The sequence below is a fragment of the Mustela nivalis genome (assembly GCF_964662115.1).
Source record: "Mustela nivalis genome assembly, chromosome: 6".
Taxonomy (NCBI): domain Eukaryota; kingdom Metazoa; phylum Chordata; class Mammalia; order Carnivora; family Mustelidae; genus Mustela; species Mustela nivalis.
The window spans coordinates 141,709,138-141,723,170 of record NC_139025.1 but is presented as its reverse complement, the minus strand read 5'-3'; the positions used below and the strand labels follow the sequence as shown (position 1 = coordinate 141,723,170).

Sequence of the window (14,033 nt, the reverse complement as noted above, 5' to 3'; positions counted from 1 at the left end):
CAAGAACACACTTATATTTCAAGGATGACCCCAAAGACATAACTTTGAAAACTAGAAATATTAATATTTCGCTTTCAACTTTCATAAATAAAGTCTTTTTTCATTTTATCTATAGCATTTAGTCTAAAACACTGGTTTACTGCTAGCAGCTTATATGAAATTAGTAACATAAAATTAACTTTATATTCCACATTTTTCATTTATCTTCAACCAAACTCCCCAACTGTTAACATTTTACCATGACTGCCTTCCCTAAATAAAAGACACACACACACACACACACACACACACACTTTTTTTCCTGACTCCTTTGGACAAACTAAAGTAGAGGTTATACGGTCCCTTTGCCCCTAAATATTTTCTTAAAAACAAAGAAAAACACAATTATCAAAATCAGAAAACAAGGATATAGCACTATAATCTACAAACCTTATTCAAATTTCTCAATTATTCCTAATTTCCTTTTTCCCCCTGCTAGTGCAGGATCCAATCTAGAATTAGCTGTTGCTTTCTGAAAACTGCAACCTCTTTAATCTGAAATATTTCCTCAGTCTTTGTCTTTCAGGACCTTCGTACTTGTGCAGAATACAGGCTATATTTATATTGTCATATATCTCTCAATTTGACTTTGTCTAATGTTTCTTTCTGATTACCTTTAGACTATGTTTTTGGCAGAAACAACTTAGAAGTGATGTTCTGTCCACAATCTCTCTCATGAAAATCCACATGACATCTATTTGTCCCAACTGGTAATGTTAACTTGGTTAAGATAGAGTCTGCCAAGATTTTTCCCTTATAAAGTTACTATTTTCCCCCTTGTAATTAGTAAGTATTTGATAAAATTTTATGTAAATATCCTATTTATCAAAGTTTAACTGATCCATTAATCCATTCACGATTCTTGCCTAAAAATTACTATGGTGGTTGTCAAATAGGGATTTTCTAATTTCATAATACATTATATCTACATTTACTACTAATTGCATTTTATAAGACAGTTTGCTTTTCCTCCATGTATGCATTTACTCATTCATGTCCATATCAACTTATAGGCTACCTTATTCAATGCATTATAATCATTACCTTTTTTCTTTTGATGTTTAAATTGTTTTTTATTTTACCAATGAGAGATCCACTATGCTATCTTCTGTGTCCATCTGACATGTTCCCAATATTCTCTGAACTTGCAGGCACAGTGAGATGCTCCAAGGAATTATATGTAAGCTGGACCTCTCTAATCTACCTCCCTTTTCAAACACCTTCTCCCTAACCCCCTGAACAATCTTATCTAATTTCCATTCACTTAGTTATCTCCTGCTTTCCTTCAGTAATCTTTTTAAGATTTCACTTGAATCTAGTCTTCTGTGGTCACTGTGTAATTTAATCTTTGTTTTGATATAATGCTATCTTTTTATTTTTCTTTATGCAATTTAATCACTTTGTTTCATCTATACCTTTGGAAAAAATTGAAATCTATTCTTAGTATTTCCAAATTCTGAATAATGATTTTTTTCATCTGTCACATTTCTAAACACTTATTTATGGAGAATGGTTTCAGCTTGGAGTTATCATTTTACAGGTTTTTTTCCACTTTTCCATTGTTTGGGGACAACAACTTCATCACCTGAACAGCTATAAATCATCTGTTTTCTTCTTTATAGTAGATTGTATACGTGAAAATTACTGGCCTCAATGAATTGCAATGGAAAGTACTGGCAGTGGGAGGATGGATCATTCAGTATGGTCTCTTTAATGGAAGCTTTTTTTAAGGGAGCAGCAGGAGGGAGAGGAGTTCTGATATCATTCAATATCTTTTTTTGTACTTTTTTTTTAATTTATCTTGAAGGATTTCATTATCTCTTCCCTTCTTTTCCATTCAAAAAACATTTTCCAAATGATTACCTCTGTCTTCCTTTATAAAAGCCCCCAAACAGTTACCCTCCCAAGACCACTTCCTTAAATATCACATAAATTTTAAGTCCTTTACCGCTGGTCTGTTTGACCTACAAGTAGTATTTTTCAGAATTTTTGTACTTATTAGAATAGACTTCCTTTTTTTAGTAATGATTTCAAATCAACTTTAGATATTCACAAAGTCTCTTCTCCCTTTCACACTGTTTTTCCTTAAGTATGCTTGCTCATGTGAAAGACCTGCAGAAGTTAAAGAAAAAATAGCACACTTTAAGTTGGTAATATTTCCCTAAAGCTAAAACAAATTTGGACATCATTTGCTTTCTAGTTGCACCAAAGTTGTAGGTTTCATACAATTGTATTTGTTCTTCATGCTTTTCTGTGTGGATTATTTTTGGAAATTATGTTGAGTGAATCAGGATTTATGCAGCCCTCATTACCTTGATTACTAAGAATTCCCCCCATCCTTTCTTGTCCTCTCTCACTTTTGGTCTCTCTTTTGCACTTAAGAGTACCTTTTAATATTTCTTGCAGGGCTGGTTTAGGGGGGTCATGAATCTTCACTTTTGTCTGGGAAACTCTTCCCACTTAAAGGTAAAATGGTATCTTGAATGATAATCTTTTTCTTTTAAAATTTTATTTATTTGACAGACAGAGATCACAAGGAGGCAGAGAGGCAGACAGAGCAAGAGAGGAGGAAGCAGGCTCCCTGCTGAGCAGAGAGCCCAATGCGAGACTCAATCCCAGGACCCTGAGATCATGACCAGAGCCGAAGGCAGAGGCTTAACCCCCTGAGCCACCCAGGTGCCCTTGAATGATAGTCTTGATGGATAGAGTATTCTTGGCTGTAGATTCTTCCCCTTCAGTATTCTGAATACATCATGAAATGGGTTTATAAATTCCATCAAACACATTAGATATTTTATTCTAACTATTGTCAAATTTTAATAATCCTTAAAGTATCACTATTTCAGTGATATGTAGCCAAAATAAACACAAATTTTAAATTATTTTACTCCTGTACTACCATCACTATAAAGAAAAAAAAAATAGGACTAAAAGCCTAACCTAAAAAACACTCATTACCTTTATAAATTGAGACAAATTTGTTTTACCCTAAATAGTTTTCTGGATTTTGTTATCAAATCTGGGACTCATATAATTCTCTGAATTTAACAAGGGTGGCACACCATATCTCAAAGACCATCTATATTTAAGATCCCAAGTGCCTGCAAAGATTCTTACATGCAATGTATTTCAGTCTATCTTTACTGTTGAATTTTTTTTTTTAATTCAACAGTCCTAAATATTACTCCGTGTTCATCAGTATAAGTATACTCTCAATCCCCTTCATCTATTTCCTACCCACCTCACCTGCCTCCTGGCATCCACCAGTTTGTTCTCTGTATTTGTCTATTTTTCTCTTATTCATTTGTTTTGTTTTTCAAATTCCACATATGAGTGAAATCATATAGTATTTATGTTTCTGTCTGCCTTATTTCACTTAGCATTTTTCCCTTTAGGTCCATCTACATTCTTTTTTATGGCTGAATAATATTCCACTGCATGTATGTATGTGTGTATATATATACTATATATAATTTTTTTAATATCTTCTTTATCTTTATCTCAATATCTTCTTTATCTTTACCTTCTTTATCCACTCTTCAGTCAATGGACACTTGATTTGCTTCCTTATCTTGGCTACTATAAATAATGCTGCAATAAACATAGGGATATATAAATTTTTTTTTGTGAATTAGTGGTTTTGTTTTCCTTGGGCAAATTATCCAGCAGTGTGATTCCTGGATCATAAAGTAGTTCATTTTTAATTTTTTGAGAAGTTTCCACACTATTTTCCATAGTGGCTGCACCAATCTGCATTCCCACCAACAGTGCACAAGGGTTCCTTTTTCTTCACATCCTCACTAACACTTGTTATTTCTTGTCTCTTTGATTCTAGCCATTCTGACAGATTATTAAGGTGATCTCTCATTGTGGTTTTGATTTGCATTATCCTGATAATTAGCGATGTTGTTCATGTGTCTGCTGGCCATCTGGAGGTCTTCTTTGGAAATATGTCTATTCAGGTCCTTTGCCTCATGTTCTAATCAGATTGTTTGTTTTTTTATAGTATTGATCTAAGTCCTTTATATATTTTGGATATGAACCCCCGTTGGATATATCATTTACAAATATATTCATTTGTAATTATATGAATATTTATTTAAATATTTATTTGTAAATAAATGGGAGAAGTCCCATTCAGTGGGTTGCCTTGTTTTGTTCATAGTTTCCTTTGCTATGCAAAAGCTTTTTATTCTGATACAGTCCCAATCGTTTATTTTTACTTTTGTTTCCCTTCCCTTAGGAGACATCTAGAAAACTGTTTCTACAATTGATTTCAAAGAAATTAGTGCCTGTGTTTTCTTTTAGGAATTTTATGGTTTTGAGACTCACATTTAGATCTTTAATCCATTTAAATTTTGTGTATGTTTTCAGACAGTGGCCCAGCTTTATTCTTTTGCATGTAGCTGTCCAGTTTTCCCACCATCTGTTGAAGAGACTGTCTTCTCCCCATCGTCGATTCTTGCCTCTCTTATTGCACATTGACCATATAAGCATGGGTTTCTTTCTGGACTCTCTATTCTGTTCCATTATCTATACGTCTATTTTAGTGCCAATAGCACAGTTTTTTATTACTACAGCTTTGCAGTATATCTTGAAATCTGGAACTGGGATATCTCCAGCTTTGCTGTTTTTCTCAAGACTGCTTTGGCTATTTGGAGAATTTTGTGGCTCCATACAAATTACAAGATTATTTATTCTGGTCTGTGAAAAATGTTGGTATTTTGAAAAGGATTGCATTAAATCTCTAGATTACTTTTGGTAGTATGTACATTTGAAAAATTTTTGTTCTTCCAATCCATAAACAAGAAGTATCTTTACATTTGTTTGGGTAACTTTTAAATTTCTTTCATCAGTGTTTTATGGTTTTCAAAGTAGAAGTCTTTCCCTTCCTTGGTTGAATTTATTCCTAAGTATTTTATTATTTTTGGTGTAATTTAAAGTGTGACTGTATTCTTTATCTTTCTACTACTTCATTATTGTGTATACAAATATAACAGGTTTCTGTATATTAATCTTGTATCCTAGGACTGACTGAATTTATCAATTCTTGGAGTTTCTTAGTGGAGTCTTTAGGGTTTTTTACATACAGTACACCATGCCATCTGCAAAGAGTGACAGCTTTACCTCTTCCTTACCAATTTAGATGTCTTTTTGAATTAAAGTAGTGAGAATGGACATTCCTGTCTTATTCCTGGTCTTAGAGGAAAAACTCTGGTTTTCACCATTGAGTAAGGGGTTAGGTATGAGTTTGTCATATACTGCTTTTATTATGTTGAGGTATGATCCCTCTAGACCTAGTTCGTTCAATGTTTGTATCATGAATGGATGTTGTACTTTGCCAAATGCTTTTTTCTGTATCTATTGAGATAATCAGATGGTTTCCACCATTCTCTTATTAATGTGGTATGTCACAGTAATTGATTTGTGAATAATGACCCATACAAACCCCTCTTGCATCCCTGAAATAAATCTCACTTCATCGTGGTACATGATTTTTTAAAATGTATTGTTGGATTCAGTTTGCTAATATCTTCTTGTTGAGGAATTTTTGCATCGATGTTCATTCAGAGATATTGGCCTGTTATTTTTCTTTCTTTGTAGTGCCTTTATTTTGTTTTGGTTATCAGGGTAATGTCGACTTCATAGCATGAATTTGGAAGCCTTCTCTCCTCTTCTAGTTTTAAAAAATACTCTGAAAATGATAAGTATTAACTCTTTAAATCTTTTGTAGAATTCACCTGTGAAGCCATCTGATCCTGTGTTTTTATTTGTCGGGAGTTTCTGATTACTGATTTAATTTCATTGCTAATAATCATTCTGTTCAGTTTTTGTTTTTGTTTTTCTTCCTGTTCCAGTTTGGGTAGGTTGTATGTTTCTAGAAATTTAATTATTTCTTACGGGTTGTCCAATTTTGTTGGCATACCATTTTTCACAATATTCTCTTATAATCTTTTACATTTTTGAGGTGTCAGTTGTTATTTCTCTTCCTTCATTTATGATTTCATTTATTTGATTATTCTTTTTTCTTCATGAGTCTGGCTAAAGGGTTATCAATTTTGTTGCTCTCTTCAAAAAGCCAGCTATTAGTTTCATTAATCTTTCTTGGTTGTTGTTGTTGTTGCTTTTTGAAGTCTCTATTTTATTTCTTTTTGTGCTAGATTATTTCTTTCCTTCTACTGGCTTTGTTCTTTTATTTTCCCCCTACCTCTTTTAGGGGTAAGGCTAGGTTGTTTATTTGGCATTTTTCTTGTTTCTTCAGGTAGTCCTGCACTGCTACAAACTTCCCTCTCAGAACAGCTTTCACTGAATCCTAAAGATTTTGGACGATTGTGCTTTCATTTTCATTTATTTCCATGTATTTTTTCATTTCCTCTTTGATTTCCTGGTTGACTCAGCATGTTATTTACCCTCCATGTTATGTGTGTAAACAAACTGAGCAATCTGAACATCAACAACTCTTTTAGATCCCCCACTACGGAGGTCGCAGAGTAATTTCTGCTCTCCAAATTGGACACAGATGGGCAGATACAGAAAATCATAAAATACCAGAGCCACAGCAGAAACTATCACAAAAAGAAATACCAAGGTAAAAAAACCTAAACTGTAATTGAGGAATTCCTGAAGTCTCAGAGATGACAAATATAAAAGTTAAAAACTCCTGGGGGGGGGAGTGTTTGGGCTTTGGGTTGCATGTATACACTTTTGTGAGTTTTATGCCTCTCACGTTCTCACAGTAAAGATCAGTGAAAAATCCCTTTGTGCTTCTAAGCAGGGAATATGTGAAAAGTGATCATTTTGAAATACACCAGAACATTCTGTTCTTTACAAGGCCTGCCTTCAAGACAAACTATTCTATGACAGCAGAGCCCAAGTAACCTAGGGAAAAGGAAATATCCAGCTCCAGCTCCCTCAAGCCTTTAACATGAGCAAAGGGAAATATTCACCTTTAAACCCCTCTATCCATTCTGTCCCACCTAAAGATGGGGGGCAGGGATTGAGAAACAGGTTTAAAGTTTACAGGCCACAGGCACAGGTTCACTAAAAGACTGAGAACTAATCAGAAGACTACAGAACACTTCCCCTCTCCCCATACCATACCACCACATTACTAAAGGTCTTTTTATTGCAGTTTCTTTTCCCAGGACATCATGCCTGGTTCAAAAAAAATTTACAAGGCAAACTTCATGGCAAAAAAACACAGTTTGAAGAGAAAAGGGAAGCATCAAAACTACTCATATTTAACAAAAATGTTGATCAGACCAGCAATACATGCTAATTAACATGCTAAGGGAGTCTAATGGAGGAAAAGCAGACAATATATGTGAGTAACATAACTAAAAAGACAGAACTTCTAAAAAACTTTTTTTTTTGTTTTTAATGCTCATGATAAAAAATACTCTAAGAGAAATGAAGAAAGTCTTTGATGGGATCATTAGCAGGCTGCAAACTGATAAGGACCTCTAAGCTAAGGTATATGTCAACAGAAACTTCCAAAATTGAAAATCAAAAAGACCAAAGGCTGAAAAAAATAGAATGAAATATCCAAGAACTGTGGGACAACTAAAAAAGTATAACATATGCATAACATGAATACCAGAAGGGGAAGAAAATGAAAGTAAGAAACATTTGAAGCAATAACATCTGAGAATTTTCCCCAAATTAATGTCAGACAGCAAACCACAGATCAAGGAAGAAATGCAACAACCCTGCCCCGCCCCCTGCAAAAAACAAAAAACTACATCTAAGTATAGTCGATATAAAGTATAGAAAATAAAAAATCTTGAAAGAAGCCGGGAGAGTGGGGGAAACACCGTACCTACAGAAGTACAAATATAAGAATTATAAGCAATTTCTCCTCAGAAACAATATAAGAAATAAGACAGTGGAGTGATATATACAGTATTAAGGGGGGAAAATCCACCAATCCAAAATTCTGTATCTTGAGAAATTACACTTTAAAAGAAACAAAGACCCTCTCAGACAAACAAAATTGAGGGAATTCATGGTCTATAGATATGCCTTGCAAGAAATGTCAAAAGAAATTATTCAAAAAGAAGGTAACTCCTACAGAACAAAAACTCATGTAGATAAAGAATATCAAAAAAGTAATAAGAGAAGATAAAAGCTTTTCTTTTTTTTTTTTTTAATAAACATATATTTTTATCCCCAGGGGTACAGGTCTGTGAATCACCAGGTTTACATACTTCACAGCACTCACCAAAGCACATGCCCTCCCCAATGTCCATAATCCCACCCCCTTCTCCCAAACCGCCTCCCTCCAGCAACCCTCAGTTTGTTTTGTGAGATTAAGAGTCACTTATGGTTTGTCTCCCTCCCAATCCCATCTTGTTTCATTTATTCTTCTCGTACCCACTTAAGCCCCCATGTTGCATCACCACTTCCTCATATCAGGGAGATCATATAATAGTTGTCTTTCTCTGCTTGACTTATTTCGCTAAGCATGATACGCTCTAGTTCCATCCATGTTGTCGCAAATGGCAAGATTTCATTTCTTTTGATGGCTGCATAGTATTCCATTGTGTATATATACCACATCTTCTTGATCCATTCATCTGTTGATGGACATCTAGGTTCTTTCCATAGTTTGGCTATTGTGGACATTGCTGCAGCCACTCTGGAAAACAGCATGGAGGTTCCTCAAAATGTTGAAAATAGAACTGCCCTATGACCCAGCAATTGCACTATTGGGTATTTACCCTAAAGATACAAACGTAGTGATCCAAAGGGGCACGTGCACCCGAATGTTTTTCTTTTTTTCTTAATTGACATAACAGATAACAGTCTATTCAAATAATAATAGCAACAAAATACTAATGGAATGAATTACAGTAATGACATGGAATGGATAGAAGGGAGGAATTGGGAATACTTGTTATTATATGGTTATTGTACTACCTGTAAATCTATAACTGTGAAGTGTTTATCTGAAAGTAGATTTATACTGCAAACTCTAGGGCAAACACTAAAAAAATAAAAATAAAAAGTGAACTATAACTGATCTGCTAAGGAAGGAGAGATAATGGAATCATATACTTAACTAAACCCACAGAACGCAGAAAAAGACCATAAACAAAAAGAGGAACAAAGAATTAGAGCAACAATTAGAACACAAATATGGCAGTTATTAATCTAACTGTATCACCAATCACTGTAAAAGTCTATGGTCTAAATACACCAATTAAAAACCAGATTGTCCATATATCAAAACCAATACTCAATTATATTCTGTCTACAAAAAAAAAAAAAAAAACACTTAAAGGACACATAAATGATTAAAAGTAGAGAAAGATATACTTTGCTATAACACCAATCAAAACTAACATAGCTACATTAATTTCCAGCAGAGCAATCTTCAGAGCAAGGAGAATTATTTCAAATGAAGAAGGGCATTAAAAATTGATAAAGGAGTCAATTCTTGTGAAGACATAACAGTCCTTAAAGCATATGAACCTAATAACAAAGCATCATAATATATGAGACAAAGTGTTAAAACCTCAAGGAAATACAGAGAAATTTACTATTATAGGAGGAGACTTCAACATAGGACAAATAGATATTAAAGGGATTTGATGTTACCAAAAAGAAGAAAACAGACATCTTGAGTAAATTTAGTGAAAGCTATTAAATTAGACTGCATTTTATTTACTACATTTCTATCAGAAATGTTGAATATTGGTTCCAACAGGCAGAAAAATCAGTAAGGGCATAACTGAACTCAACAGCATCATCAAGCAATTTAATATAACTGACATCAAATTCACCAAATAACAGAAGAATATACATTACTGTCAAGCTCACATGAAATATTCAATAAGACAGACCACATTCTGGGCCATAAAATACCTCAACAAAGTTATAAGAATAGAAATCACAAAGTATAGGTTTTCAGATGACAATGAAATTAAATAAATCAGTAACAGAAAATTGGCTGGAAAATATCAAAATACTTAAACAACATACTTTTATTTTGTGTGTGTGCTTTTATTTTTTAATTTATTTTTCATTTAAATTTAAAGAGCCAACTTATAGTACATCATTAGTTGAATATAACACCCAGCAGCATACTTCTAAATAACATAGAGGTCAGAGAAGAAATCTCAAGAGAAATGAAAAACTATTTTGAACTAAATCAAAGTACTCAGGTACTGAGAGTGAAAGCAATGCTTAGAGGGAAAATAGTATTAGATGCAGAAACTAAGAAGAAGAAAGATCTAAAATAAAAAATCTAAGCTTAAGAAATTAGATTAAAATTAAATCCAAAGGAAGGAGAAGAAACAATAAGAATTAGAACAGCAAACACAAAGTTGAAAATAGGGAATCAAAAGGGGAAAATGTTATGACCAAATACTAATTCTCTGGGGGCGAGGAGTGATTCATAAACCTCTAGCCAGCTAACTAAGAACAAAGACAGACATTACTAACACTAGAAATGAAAAACTGACATTACAACTCAACTACAAATCCCACTGACATTAAAAAGATAACAGAGGAATATGAACAGCTCTATGCCTGCAAATTTGATGAGCTAGATAAAATAGGCCAGTACCTTGGAAGCCACAATGTGCCAAATCTCAAACAAGGAGAAATCAATACAAGCCTATTCAGATCATCTATTAATCAATAGTAAACAACCTTTGAAAACTGAAAGCATCAGCCCCAGATGGATTCACTGGTGAATTCTACCAAACATTTAAGGAATTATATCAACATTTTACAACCTCTTCTAGAAGACAGAAGCAGAGGGAATACTTCCTAACTTATCCTATGAGGATATAACTTATCCAATGGTACCTATAAGGGACTAAGACTACCCTAAATACCAAAACCACATAGATGAACAAGAAAATAAAACTACAGGCCAATATTTCTTATGAACATAGATGTAAAAACACTCAACATAATATCAACAGAACCCAATAAATATGTATGTACCTTCAGTAGGTGAATGGATAAACTGTGATACATCCAGACAATGGAATATTATTCAACTCTAAGAAGCCATAAACGATCACGCCATGAAATGACATGTAGGAACCTTAAATGTATTATTACTAATGGAAGAAAACAACTTGAAAAGGCTACATACTATACGATTTAATTTGGGAAAATTTAATTCGCAAAAATCCCAGGAAATTCAGAAAAGGCAAAACTAAAGAGTCAATAAAGAGGTAAGTGGTTTTCAGGGGTTAGCAGGAGGGATTATTTTTAGGGCAGTGAAACTATTCTGCATGATATTATAATGATGACTACATGTCATTAAACAACTGTCAAAACCACAGAGACTGTACAACACTGAGGATGAACCCCGAAGTAAACCATGGACCTTGGGCGATGATGTTGTTCAATGTAGCTTTAACAGTTTAAAAAAATGTACTATACTCTGATGTAGGATATGGTAGTCAGGGAACTGTGCATCCGTGGGAGCACAAAGTATACGCAAACTTTCTCCTTGATATTGCTGTGAATCTAAAACTGTTCTAAAAATAAAGTCTATTTTTTTAAAATGGGTTAAAAAAAAAAGGGGGGGTTGCCTGGGTGGCCCAGTGCGTTGAGCCTCTGCCTTTGGCTCAGGTCATCATCTCAGGGTCCTGGGATCCAGCCCTGCATTGAGCTCTCTGCTCAGCGGGGAGCCTGCTTCCTCCTCTCTCTCTCTGCCTGCCTCTCCATCTACTTGTGATCTCTCTTTCTCTGTCAAATAAATAAATAAATAAGATCTTTTAAAAAATGGGTTTTAAAAAAAAAGTCCATAAATGTACCTTTAAATAGTCTATAGAACTGGAAACAGTGTTAACTGCAGCATTTTCTCTCCTCACCAACAACTACGATATGCTTTTCCTTCCATGAACTTTGTCTCATTACCGACCTACATTTATAATCAATCATTACAGTAGTTATTGAAGAAGCTGAGAATCTTTAATATGATTAAGGTAATTGTTTCTACTACAAAGTTGTTCCCACAGGTATAAAATTGACTATACTATACTATTGACTATACTATACTATTATATTACAAATATAATCTACACATGTAAAAGAGAAGCAACAATTAAAATGCATTTCACTGTACAAATGAAAGATATTCCTTATTTTTCAATAAATTTCCTATGTAGCATGATAAAATTAAAATGTAACATGATTTAATAGTTTTCAGTAAATTTAGGCAAGATGTATGTGTTCTTCCTTTTGGTAACATCAGATGCATTTAACATCTATACCTCTTAGCACTTGATTACTTTATTCTACTAACTTTATAGAGATCGATCTCCTTAAGTTCTTTTTATATTTCACAGTACACCAAGTATAAAGTTCCACATATTATATAACCAGAAAAATAAGCCACATTTTTGTGGACTGACTGAAAATAGGGTTAAAAGGTTTTTTTTTTTTTAATTAAACTTTCATGTGACGAGAAAAGTTAATGAGCCAAAGCAATGCAGCCTGCTTATGGCACTTACTTATATGAAAGGTGTCCACACATCCAAAATACTTTTTATGAAGTATTTTTGAATACTGGCCTATAGCTGATATTTTAATTCTCAGTATGAAACACAAATTACAAGTTACGTTAAAACAAAACAAAACAAATAACAAAAAAAACCCTCAACATCTGCTGAAATATTTGTTTTCGTTTTTAAGGAAATGGAATTCAGGTGGGGGAGGGCAACAACAGAGAGAATGAAAAGATAACGATTACAGTTTAAGGTAAAAAACATTCTGCCCAAGATACTAGATTGTAACAAAATAATAAGATACAAAGGAAAAAAATAAGACTTCAGAGTCTCTACATTTTGCCTCTACTTCAGAGTTTGCAGTTAAGAAATTTTTGGATGGCATATAGAGATTTCCTTCTAGACATCAGTTTTCCATCTAAAAGTGGGTATTAGTCAGTCTCCTAATTGGTATACTGTTAATTAGTAATGTTGCAATCCAGCTACATTTCAGTTCATGTATTTCATGTGAAGCAGATAACATAACATAAAATTAGGCTAGAGAATACCTCGGTAGGGAGTTGGCTTGTCCTTCTCCCCTCCCTCTGGCTCTTGCTCTTTCTCTCTCAAATAAATAAATAAAATCTTTAGGGGCAGAAAAAAATCATCCCTTGTTTACTAGTACCTAATGCCATTACCAAAGACATAATATAATGACCTAAAAAGTGAGCTAGTATCACACAGACAAGAACCAGGAAGAAAAGAAATCGTAACAGAGATTAAAGCCACAATAAGGAAATTCAAAGGATCAAAACAAACAAACAATAAATTAGTATGAATAAAGACATCAGGTATAGTCAAAAGAAAGTATATTAAAAAAGCACACAACTGGAAAGAAAAAATATTTGTTTAAAAATAAAACATCAGAGAAATTTCTGGCTGTGTTCTTCTCTGGGATTTTTTTTGGTTTCACATCTCACATTTTAGATCCATAATCCATTTGAGTTTATTCTTGTGTATAGTCTAAGAAAGTGGTCTAGTTTCATTCTTTCGCATGTAGCCTTTTCTGACACTAGTCATAGCAATATTCTTCTAGACATGTCTTCTGAGGCAAGAGAAATAAAAGCAAAATGCAAACTCTTGTGACTACATTGAAAACAGCAAAGGAAACAAGTGACAAAACTAAAAAACAAGCTAGGGAATGGGAAAAGATATTTGCAAATGACATATCCAATCGAGGGGAATTATCTAAAGTATATAAAGAACTTATACAACTCAATACCCCCAAAAAACAAATAACCCAAATAAAAAATAGGAAGACGATATGAACAGACATTTCTCCAAAAAACACTTTCAGACGGCCGACAGACACATGAAAACACTCATCATCACAGGAATACGAATCAAAACCACAATAAGATAATCATGTCACACCTATCAGAATGGCTTAAATAAAAAAATGCAAGAAACAACAAGCATTGGAGAAGATATGGGAAAAAAAGAACCCTTGTGCACTCTTAGTGGGAATGCAAACTGGTGCAG

The 14,033-nt window shown here is 33.7% G+C and overlaps 1 protein-coding gene and 1 pseudogene across 3 annotated transcripts in view; one reads left to right on the top strand and one right to left on the bottom strand.

Annotated features, from left to right (window-relative positions):
* LOC309867659 (myocyte-specific enhancer factor 2A-like) overlaps positions 1–14,033 on the top strand; it is a 682,021-nt pseudogene that overhangs the window by 505,608 nt on the left and 162,380 nt on the right. The gene's annotated exons all lie outside the window — the stretch shown is intronic.
* Positions 1–14,033, bottom strand: part of LOC309867658 (myocyte-specific enhancer factor 2A-like) — a gene marked incomplete at its 3' end in the record, with an annotated part of 93,291 nt that overhangs the window by 60,862 nt on the left and 18,396 nt on the right. The gene's annotated exons all lie outside the window — the stretch shown is intronic.